Source organism: Pinus tabuliformis, chromosome 6 (genome assembly GCF_031772625.1).
Source record: "Pinus tabuliformis cultivar Carrire ecotype Pingquan chromosome 6, CPIR1, whole genome shotgun sequence".
In the NCBI taxonomy this organism is placed as follows: Eukaryota; Viridiplantae; Streptophyta; class Pinopsida; order Pinales; family Pinaceae; genus Pinus; species Pinus tabuliformis.
Window position 1 is genome coordinate 848,341,985 of NC_142292.1, and position 10,765 is coordinate 848,352,749.

The window sequence follows — 10,765 nt, forward strand, 5'->3', positions numbered from 1 at the left end:
ATTCCACCTCTTGGACTCCAAAGAAACATTTGGATATTTTCGCATATAATTGTTTCTCCTCCAATAGTTGTAGCACCTTGTCAACATGTTCAACATGATCCTTCCAAGACTTGCTGTAGATTAGTATATCATGAAAAAATACTAACACAAATTTTCTAAGGAATGGTTTGAAAATTGAATTCATCAAACCTTGAAATGTTGAAGGTGCATTGGTAAGGCCAAAAGGCATGACCAAAAATTCATAATGACCCTCATGAGTTCTAAATGCCGTTTTCGGAATGTCTTCAATTTTCATTCTGATTTGATGATATCCCGAACGAAGATCCAACTTGGTGAAGTAAATTGATCCATGCAATTCATCCAGTAATTCATCAATGACAGGAATGGGGAACTTATCTTTAATAGTGAGCTTGTTGAGCTCCCTATAATCCGGACACATGCGCCATGATCCATCCTTCTTGTGCACCAATACTACTGGAGCAGAGAAAGAACTTTGACTTGGTTGAATTATACCAGCCTCTAGCATTTCTGCAACCATACGTTCAATTTCACTTTTTTGGACATAGGGATATCTATACGGCCTGATGTTTGGAGGAACACTTCCTGGAATCAGATGGATAGCATGATCATGATCACGCATAGGTGGGAGACCTTTGGGAGTCTCAAATACCTTGGAATGATTGTACAAGACTTTTTGGAGATCTGGAGAAATAGATGATTCCGATGTGGAAACATCTAGCGAACATAATTGTGCAATTACACCTCTTTGCTCATTTTTTAGAAGCTTTGTCATACCATTAGAGCTAATTATCTTTCCTAGTTTCCCTGCAATACCCCTTAATTCAACTTCCTTTCCTTTCGTAGAAAATTTGATGAAAAGTTCTTGAAAATTAAAAGCTATTGTACCCAAGGATTGTAGCCATTGGACTCCTAGTACAACATCAGCACCTCCCATTGGAATGGCAAGCATTGGGCTAGTCAATACATATTCTCCCATGGATAGCTTGATATTATGGCACCTTCCAGAACAATTTATTGTTCCTCCATTTGCAATCATCACTTGACACTCTGGTGCTGGATATAGGAAGCAATTCAATTCTTTTGCTACCCTACAATGAATAAAATTGTGGGTGCTTCCTGAATCAATCAACACTATTACCTTTTTCTTCTTGATTTGTCCTTCTATCTTGATGGTTTGAGGAGTGGTAATTCCCGCCATTGCATTACAAGATATGGTCGGATTTATTTGTTCTTCATCTAGGCTTTGTTCCTGGAGTATATCTCTTCTTTTGACCTTTCTTGCTCCTTTTCTTCTTCCTCTTCACAATCTATGTAGAATAATTTCTTCTCAGCACACTTATGACCTTTAGTGTATTTGCTATCACAACTGTAACAAAGCCCTTTTGCTCTTTTTTCTTCCAATTGTTGTGGTGTCAACCTTATAGGTTGTGGAAGAATAGGGGCAACAACACTTCCGTCTTTATAGTTGTGAGTGGTATGCTTCCTGGTTGCCATAATTTTGCTTTCCATTTTTCTTGCTAACCTAAATGCCTTCTCTAATGAATCAGGTTCCCAAAGGCGAACATCATGTTGGATATTATCCTTTAAAGACCATATGAACACATCAATCCTATGCTCCTTTGGGATATCTTTTACCCTTATGTTCAATTTTTGGAACTCCTCAATGTGCTCCATTACTGAACCCTTTTGTTTGAGACTTATCAATTGGCTAAAAAAAGTGTTGCTTTTTGTATCTTCATAATGTGCTATCAATTCTTCTGTAAAAATTGCCCAAGTGATAAATTGTTTACGAGAGCAAAGCCATTGATACCATACAAACTAATTTGGTTCCAAATATATAGTTGCCATACGTACCTTTTGTGTGTTTTGCACATTATTGAGATCGAAGAACTGCTCCATCTATAATATCCATGTGGCGAGATCCTTGCCATCAAACTTCCTCATATCGATTTTTGGAATATGGTGAGTCTTCAATCCAACATTAGCATCTATGGAATCATGATTAACATTTCTTTTGTTCTCATCATGAGTTTCCTTTAGTACCCTTTCACCCTTAGGGACCATTTCTTGTAGCAACTTATTCATATTTATCTTCAATTCATCCATGTCTGTCTTCAAATCTATCTTCAAATCTATCTTCAAATCATCCATCTTAGCTTCTACGCCTTTCTTTAAACAGTCCATCTTAGCTTCTACACCTTTCTTTAAACCATCCATTTTAGCTTCTACATCTTTCTTTAAACCATCCATCTTAGATTCTATTCCTTTTTGTGCAAGGGACAATTGTTGCACTTGGTCTTGTAATTTTGATATATCATGTTGCATTTCTTCCTCTTCTTCATGAGACATGCTAGAGCTTTCAGGTTCCTTACTAGGTGTTTGCATTTTCTTTCCTCGGGGCATTAGTTACCAATAATAATGCTCTACTATGCCCTTTGAATTCCTTCAAAATAAATTTTCAAACCAAGCTTAAGCAAAAATTTAAGAAAATCTACACACCTTTTTTCACTTTGTAGGAGCTCGATATTGCCTCTGATGTATCTCTGTACTTTCCAATCTTCTACTTCTGAATTTGTGAGTTATAGTAGCCCTCTGTGTCCTCTTTCCAATGCCACAAGTCTGACCCAAATTGGATTCTCCAAGGAAGCGTTATGTGAAATCTCCCACAGTGACTTGCTTATAGACTAGTTCAGTAGAGCTAACTTGTACGACGTGCCACGAGTCACTGTTTTGACCTTTAGATCTGAAACATGCATACAAGAAACTACAATCCGTCCTCTTTCTGTACCTTCTGACGAAATTTCAATCCGATCCCCAGAGAGAAAGTTATGACGATTTTCCCCAGGTCACCTGTTTTGAATGTAATTCAGGAGTCTGCAAAAAGACCAACTTCCTCAGATCATATCTCTGCAAATATCGTGTGAAAAGCTCTGAAATTCGCATCCAAGGTTCAACGTGATTTATTCTCAAATGGTTTTTTTTTTGCAACTTCTGAAACGTCACAGAAAAAAAGTTATAGCGAAAATGCCACAATGACCTTTTTGGAGCAGCGAAACTCTAGAATCCAAAGCTCTGATACCAAATGTTATGAAACCAGCTCAAGAAAAGATAGAAAAGATAGATCAACGCCTTAGAATTCAGCCTCTTCGAGGGGGAAACCTCCTTTACATTACATAAATGAACAATTCTTCAATGATTCAAATGACAAAACCTCCTTTCTATATATAGGAGTCTAAGGAGTCACAATATAATCCAGCCGACCTAACAATAATAATATAAAGCCACAAAAATAACAATAGAGGGATTCCATGGGGCACAGAAATAACAACATGGGGGTAATAGGGGCACAACAATATAAATAAGGGGTATAACTACAATAGTAATGGGCTAATCACTAGTATTATAGGGACCCAACACATTCACAAAATCGAGAAGTTGACAACTACAAAATTGATCAATTTAAGAGTATCTCATCAAGTGGGAGAACTTACCTGCTGAAGATTCCACATGGAAGGATGAGAATTTTATTCAAGGACTATTCAAGCATTGAGGACAACACTTTTTGAAGGAGAGGGGAATGTTAGGTCCCTATACTACTAGTGTAACCCCTTATTGTTATTAGTACAACCCCCTTATTATATTGTTGTGCGCAAGTAGTCACCATATTGTTATTATTGTGCCCCATGGAAGCCCACTATTGTTATTATTGTGCCCTTACATTATTATTTTTATGTCAAATCTGATTATATTATGACCCCTTAGACTCCTATATATAGAAAGGAGGTCTTGTCATTTGTATCATCAAAGAATTGTTCATTTGTGTAATGTAGAGGAGGTTTCCCCCTCGAAGAGGTTTATTTCTAAGGCATTGATCTATCTTCTCTATCTTTTTGTGAGCTTGTTTCAGAATAGTTACCAAGTGGATGATCTCCCTTCAAAATTGAGCAATCCTCAAGGATTAAATCCTTGATTGCATGCATGAGTTTTCTCCATGAGAAAACACAATGTGCAACTGATAGTACACTGTGTTTGACTTTAATCTCAATTGGGTCTTTCTTAGAATAGAAATGCATGAGTTTATGATGAGGGAATATTTAGTTAACTGGAGTAGTACTAGTTGAGTGCATGCATGCATCAACTGACTGTTTACTCGCTATTAGTTCCTAAAACAGTTTGGAACTAATTTAACTGGACTTAACTTAGTAAAATGAGTTAAATAATTACAACTCACATATAACTCAATCTTATCTCCTTAATTTAAGGGATAACTCTTGCATGACTTCAGAAAGACTTCTAACTTGAATTTCTCCAACTAATTAATTTAAAATAAATTAATTAATTATTTCCAAATAGCTGTTAAGACTAAATTGGATTTTAATTCACAATTTAATTCAAGGACAAATTAAATTGGAATATTCTTGTTTCCATGTTTCAACACTCCCTCTCAACAAGAAAGGGATTCTCTGCCACCTTGATTCTGTCCCTATGGAACTCGAATTTACACTTTGACAATGCCTTTGTCAAAATGTTAGAATCTTGCTCCTCTGTCGAAATATGCTGCAGCAACATGATCCTCCTCGCTACACAGTCTTTGAGATGATGATACTGGATGTTGATGTGCTTGGACCTATCATGAAATACTGGATTCTTAGAGAGTTTGATACAACTCTGATTATCACAATAGATGACAGTTGGGTCCATCCTCTGATCAAGCAAACCAACTAGGATTTTCTGCATCCATATGGCCTCACATGCTGCCTAAATTGTAGCCATGTATTTTGCCTCTGTCGAGCCAAGTGCAACAAACCTCTATTTCCTGTTGTACCAAGAAACTGCCATTGACCTAAGGTTCAAAATCCCTCTTGATGTGCTCTTCTGATCTAATGGACTCCCTACCCAATATGCATCAGTGAAGCCCTGTAGCTTCACTCCCTTTATCTGTCTGTACCATAATCCATACTCAGATGTGCCTCTGAGGTATCTCAATACATGATTTTCCGCCTTCCAAAACATCTTGGTAGGCTGAACCATCGCTTGACTCAGCTGGTTCACCGCATAACACAAATCTGGTCATGTGTTCACTAAGTACATCAGTGAACCCACAAGCTACTTGTACACAGTAGCCTCTACCAATTCTCTTGAAGTAGCAACCACCGTCCTCCAGTTACCTGCTAGAGGAGTTTGCATGGGCTTGCACTTCTCCATGTGGAATCTCCTGAGTATCTCATTGGCATACTTGCCTTGAGACACAAACAACTCCCCATCCTTCTACCAAACTTCCATGCAATGGAAGTAATGCATGAGACCCATGTCTTTCATCTCGAATTCTCTTACAAGTTCCTCCTTGCAAGACATGATCAACTAATCATCACCAGTCAATATGAGATCATCAACATAAAGTACGATGATCAACAACTTACCTTTCACCATGATGTGGCATAGGTTCACATCTGCTTCACTCTTTGTGAAGCCCAACCTAGTGAAGTAGTTGTCTATCTTGGTGTACCAAGCACGAGGTGTTTGCTTCAGCCTGTACAACATTCTCTTGAGTCAGAACACATGTGACTCATGATCGAAGGTCTCAAAACCTTCCGGCTGCTCTATGTACACTTCTTCTTCAATCTAGCCATTGAGGAATGCGGTCTTCACATCCCTCTGATGGATCTTCCAACCCATCTATGTTGATAGTGCCAACAAAGATCTGATAGATGAGTACCTTGTGACAGGAGAAAAAGTCTCATCATAGTCAATCCCGTCGACCTATGAAAAGCCACGAGAAACAAATTTTGGCTTATGCTTCTCCACACTACCATCAACAGCTTGCTTTACCTTATAAAGCCAACAGTAACTCACAACTGACTTATTCTCCAGTCTCGGAACCACGTCCCAAACACTGTTACAAACTATGGAGTCATACTCCTCCACCATAGAATCAACCAAAATTGGCTCCTGCACTGCTTCCTCAAAGGAAGATGGCTTGGTCTCAACACATTCCCTAGCAAGGGTCATGTATCCAGTGTACCTCTCAAGTGATCTCCTCTGTCTACGCTAAGAAGATGGTGCTCCCACATTCTCTCTCACATCCTTCAACAATCTTTCATCTTCTCTTTTGCGCTTCCATCCATATCTGGAAGACTTTGCTTGAGTGGATGTCTTCACTCTTGGAACCTCTGCATGCGGCTGCTCTACATCATTCTGAGGCTCCTCCTCCTTAGGAATCAACAGTTCCTCTATAGCCTGTAGTTGGAGCTCCCTCTCAAGGGAAACTTTCATGGCCTTCTGCTCATCAAACTTAAGATCTCTGCGAACCACTGTCCTCCGACTGGTAGGCAAGTACACCCGATAGTTGTGAGGTGTATCAGTGTACCCCAAAAATATCCCCAAATCTGCTGTCGGCTCAAGCTTCTTTCGTGCATCCTTTGTCACATGGCAATATGTCAATGAGCCAAAGATCCTGAATTGACCCACATTTGGTCTCTTACCGGAGAAATCCTCCTATGGTGTCTTCATCCCAAGTATGTGATGTAGGTTTCTATTCTGCAAATAGACCGCTATGTTGCATGCCTCAGCCCACAAGTGAAGTGGTAGGCCTTGGTCATGCAACATTGCCCGTGCTGCCCCTACAATAGTTATGTTCTTCCTCTCGGCCACCTCATTCTGCTGTGGGTTATGAGGTGCCGTCAACTCTCGTTTAATTCCTTCTGCTGCAAAAAAGTCCTTAAACTCTTAAGAGAAATATTCTCCACTATTTTCACTTCTCAAGGCCTTGATCTTCTTCCCTGACTCTTTCTTGACCAAAGCTTTGAACTCACAAAACTTTGTGAAATTTTGGTCCTTCTTCTACATGAAATAAATCCAACATTTATGAGAATAGTCATCAATGGAAATCACATAATACCTTTGCTTCGTTGTGGATGCCGTCGAGAATGGTCCACACAAATCAGTATGAACTCGCTCTAAGATAGCCTCTGCTCGACTGTCTCGATCATGAAAGGAAGACTTAGTGTACTTTCCCAAGGTACAGCCTTTGCATGTGTCAACTTGGTCAAGTTTACCTTTGGGGAGTCCTATAGATATCTGCTACATTATCTTCAAAGCCCCATGATGCAAATGGCCCAACTGCCTGTGCCACGACTCACCAATGTCTTGGCTTTGCACCAATTTTGCTTTCATACTCAATGCTACACAATCATCTACCTCTAGCTTATAGAGATTCTTCACCCGAATCCCCATCCTCTTGGTCTGACTCGTGGCTATGTGTCTTAGGAATGCCTTTCCTTCACTGAAGACAACATCGTAACCCTTTTCCTCCAACATTGTGACTGATACCAAGTTATTCTTCAGTCCAGGCACATACATTACATCTGTCAAGGTGAGAGGAGCTCCATGATCCCTCTGAAAAGAAACCGTGCTCACTCCTAAAACACTATACCTTCCATCGTCACCCATCTCCATGCACAGCTTGAGGTCTTTCTCCTCCAAGGAACTGAATAAGTTTTTATCATCAGTCATGTGGAATGAGGCTCCACTGTCAAGATACTAGAAACAACCCATCATCGATGACACCATGCATGTGATGAGGGTAAAGTCCATTTCGAACTGAGAGGCTAATGCCTCACCTTCCGATCCTTCCGAGGATCCCTTCTTGGACTTCTTCGATGGGAAATTAGTCGCATAATGTCCCATCTTGTGACAATTAAAGCATCTTACTTTAGACATGTCACCCTTCTTCCCTCCATGAGAAGAATTCGATTTGAAATGGGAAGCCTTCCCCTTCCCTTTGTTAGAAAATTATATATTACGGAGCAATGGAACACATAAAATATTGCAAAAATATAAACACAGAAAACACATAAAACAAGAGAGACACAGATATACGTGGTTTACCTAGTTTGGGCTACGTCCACCTCGAGCAGCCAATCCTTCCTTTCTATTATCCAGCAAAATGGAGAGACACAACCTACAACAGATCCACTGTAATATCCTCTGTTTTCTCTCACAGTCTCACCTCTCTGTTTCTCACTCAGAGAATACACATCTATGTCACAGCCTCAAATACAATTCCCTCATACAAAGAGAGGGGTTGCCTTCTAGGGCAAAAAACCCTAAACTAAACATAATTTCTACTGTGAGATCATCCGCCTAATGAACGGCCCAGATTGACTAGAAATTACTATACTTTTACAAGGCAATTTTACATCTATTTTTGGCTTCGGGGGCGCTGGCCCCCAGACCCCCGCGGGGGGGACAAGTCCCCCCTGCACCCCCCCGCGTGGAGGGGTGTACAAACTTCCTGGGGTATACATCTGGATGAAACAAAGACCTCTGAATAATCATGCTCCACACACAACACCATTTCCTTGCCTTACCTGCTAAGGACAGATTTTCTTCATCATCATTCTTGGATGAAGAACCATCCCGTGTGCTCCTCCTGATCTACTCCCGCATAAGATCCAAACACAATCATTCCCAATCCGACAGTTTCTCCCTTCCATTTAGAGAGTCCTGGTAGCTATTCCAACTCTTTGGAAGGCCAAGGAGAGCGAGGCTCACCATATCATTATTGGCAGTAGTTATTCCCACACTGCCAAGCTCATCTCTGAAGGTGGTGAGCTTGTTCAGATATGTGGAAATAGTATCACCCTTCTCCATCTTGATTCTTTGAAGCTTATCCTTGAGCGCTAATTTACTCTAGCCGCTACTGTTCTGGTAGAGGTCCTTCAATGTCTTCCACATTGAAAATGGAGTATCCTTCCCATGGAGACTCGAGACAGTATGGTCTCAAAGTACCTCAAGGATGATTCGTCTCGTCTTTGCCACACACTTCCACTCAGCAAACTCTTGTGCATTAGTTGAAGCTGGCTTTGGGATTTCTTGATCAATGAATTCCTTCAAGCCATTGTCTTCTAATACAACCTCCATTCTATCTTTCCATGCTATGTAATTCGAGCTACCTTCCAAGGCATACTCGAGTCGCAAGCCATATAATGCCATTGGCCAACGTTGAAGTATGATATGAATTTGATCTGCACCTGCAACCTTGAACTTCAAACTTCGAATTCTCGTCTCAGTATACTCTTCACATCTCTGAAACCATGTAGAAAATATGTGATAGGTTAACCCAATAATGCAATATAAATCAAAGAAGAATACTATAACCTACTTCTACTATCAATTTGTAGAAGCTTAAAGAGCGAGCTGAACAATATAACCAGAACAAGAAGGATCAATGGCACAATACACATGAAAATACTTTGGGGAAAGCCTCAGCTAAAAATCCCACTATCTGTATTATCATACAAGGTGGAAATACATGGGAATTATACAAAGCCTTAGCTCTTGCAGCTAGCCAACTCTCAGTACAATCCTCACAGATGCTCATAGGCAATCTTGGCTTCTCTCCAGCCTTCCTCTCTGCCCTCCAAGCTCCTATTTCCTTGCATTGTTCCTCTGGGATGATTCTCTTGTTACCAAGTGGATGATCTCCCTTCAAAACTGTGCAATCCTCAAGGATTAAATCCTTGATGGCATGCATGAGTTTTCTCCATGGGAAAACACATGCAAGTAATAGTACATTGTCCTTGACTTTAATCTCAACTGGGTCTTTCTCACAATAGACATGCATGAGTTTTTGATGAGGGAATATTCAGTTAATTGGAGTAGCACTAGTTGAGTGCATGCATGCATCAACTGACTATTAACTCACTATTAGTTCCTCAAATAGTTTGGAGCTAATTTAACTAGACTTAACTTAGTAAATTGAGTTAACTAATTACAACTCAAATATAACTCAATCTTATCTCCTACATTTAAGGGATAACTCTTGCATGACTTCAGAAATACTTTTATCTTGAATTTCTCCAACTAATTAATTTAAAATAAATTAATTAATTATTTCCAAGTAGTTGTTAAGACTAAATTCGATTTTAATTCACAATTTAATTCAAGGAAAAATAAATTGGAATATTCTTGTTTCCATATTTCAACACTCTATTGCTCATTTGGGGAGGCATGTGGTAGTCTGCTGCATGATCTTCAAAGTGCCATTATGCAAATGGAAAAGTCTTCTATGCCAAAGTTCATCGACAGGCCAACTCTGCACCTTCTCCGCATTTGTGCTCAAGGTAGCACAATCCTCCACATCTAGCTTGTAGAGGTTCTTCACACGAACCCTGATCTAGTTTACCTATCCCATGGCTATGTGTCTCAAGAATGCCTTTTCTTTTCTGAAGATCACATCATCTTCATGATCTTCCAAAATTGCAAAGGAGACATGATTCTTCTTTAGACATGGAACAAACATCACATCCCGAAGTTTGAGAGGGGAGCCTGACTCTATCTGAAAGGTGATTGTACCATTCTTGGTCATGTTGTACCTTCCATCATCTCCCATCTTAAGATGCTTCTCCTCCAAACTACTAAAAAAATATTTTTTGTCATATGGAATGAATCACCATTTTCAAGGTATTACACTCTTCCCATCACTGTGATGACCATGCATGCAATGAGAGTAAAATAATTCTCTAACTGTGAAGCCAAAGCTTCACTTGTTTCTCCTCTTGGTGTCTTCTTTCTTGTCTTCTTGTGTGGACAATTTGTGGCATAGTGCCTGAATTCATAACAGTGAAAGCACTCGATTCTAGACAAGTATTTCTTCTTCCCCCTTAACTAGATTTTTCTTTGGACTTGGATTTCTTCCCTTTCCATTTATTTTCCTTTCTAGCCAAGACAAAATTTTCCTCAT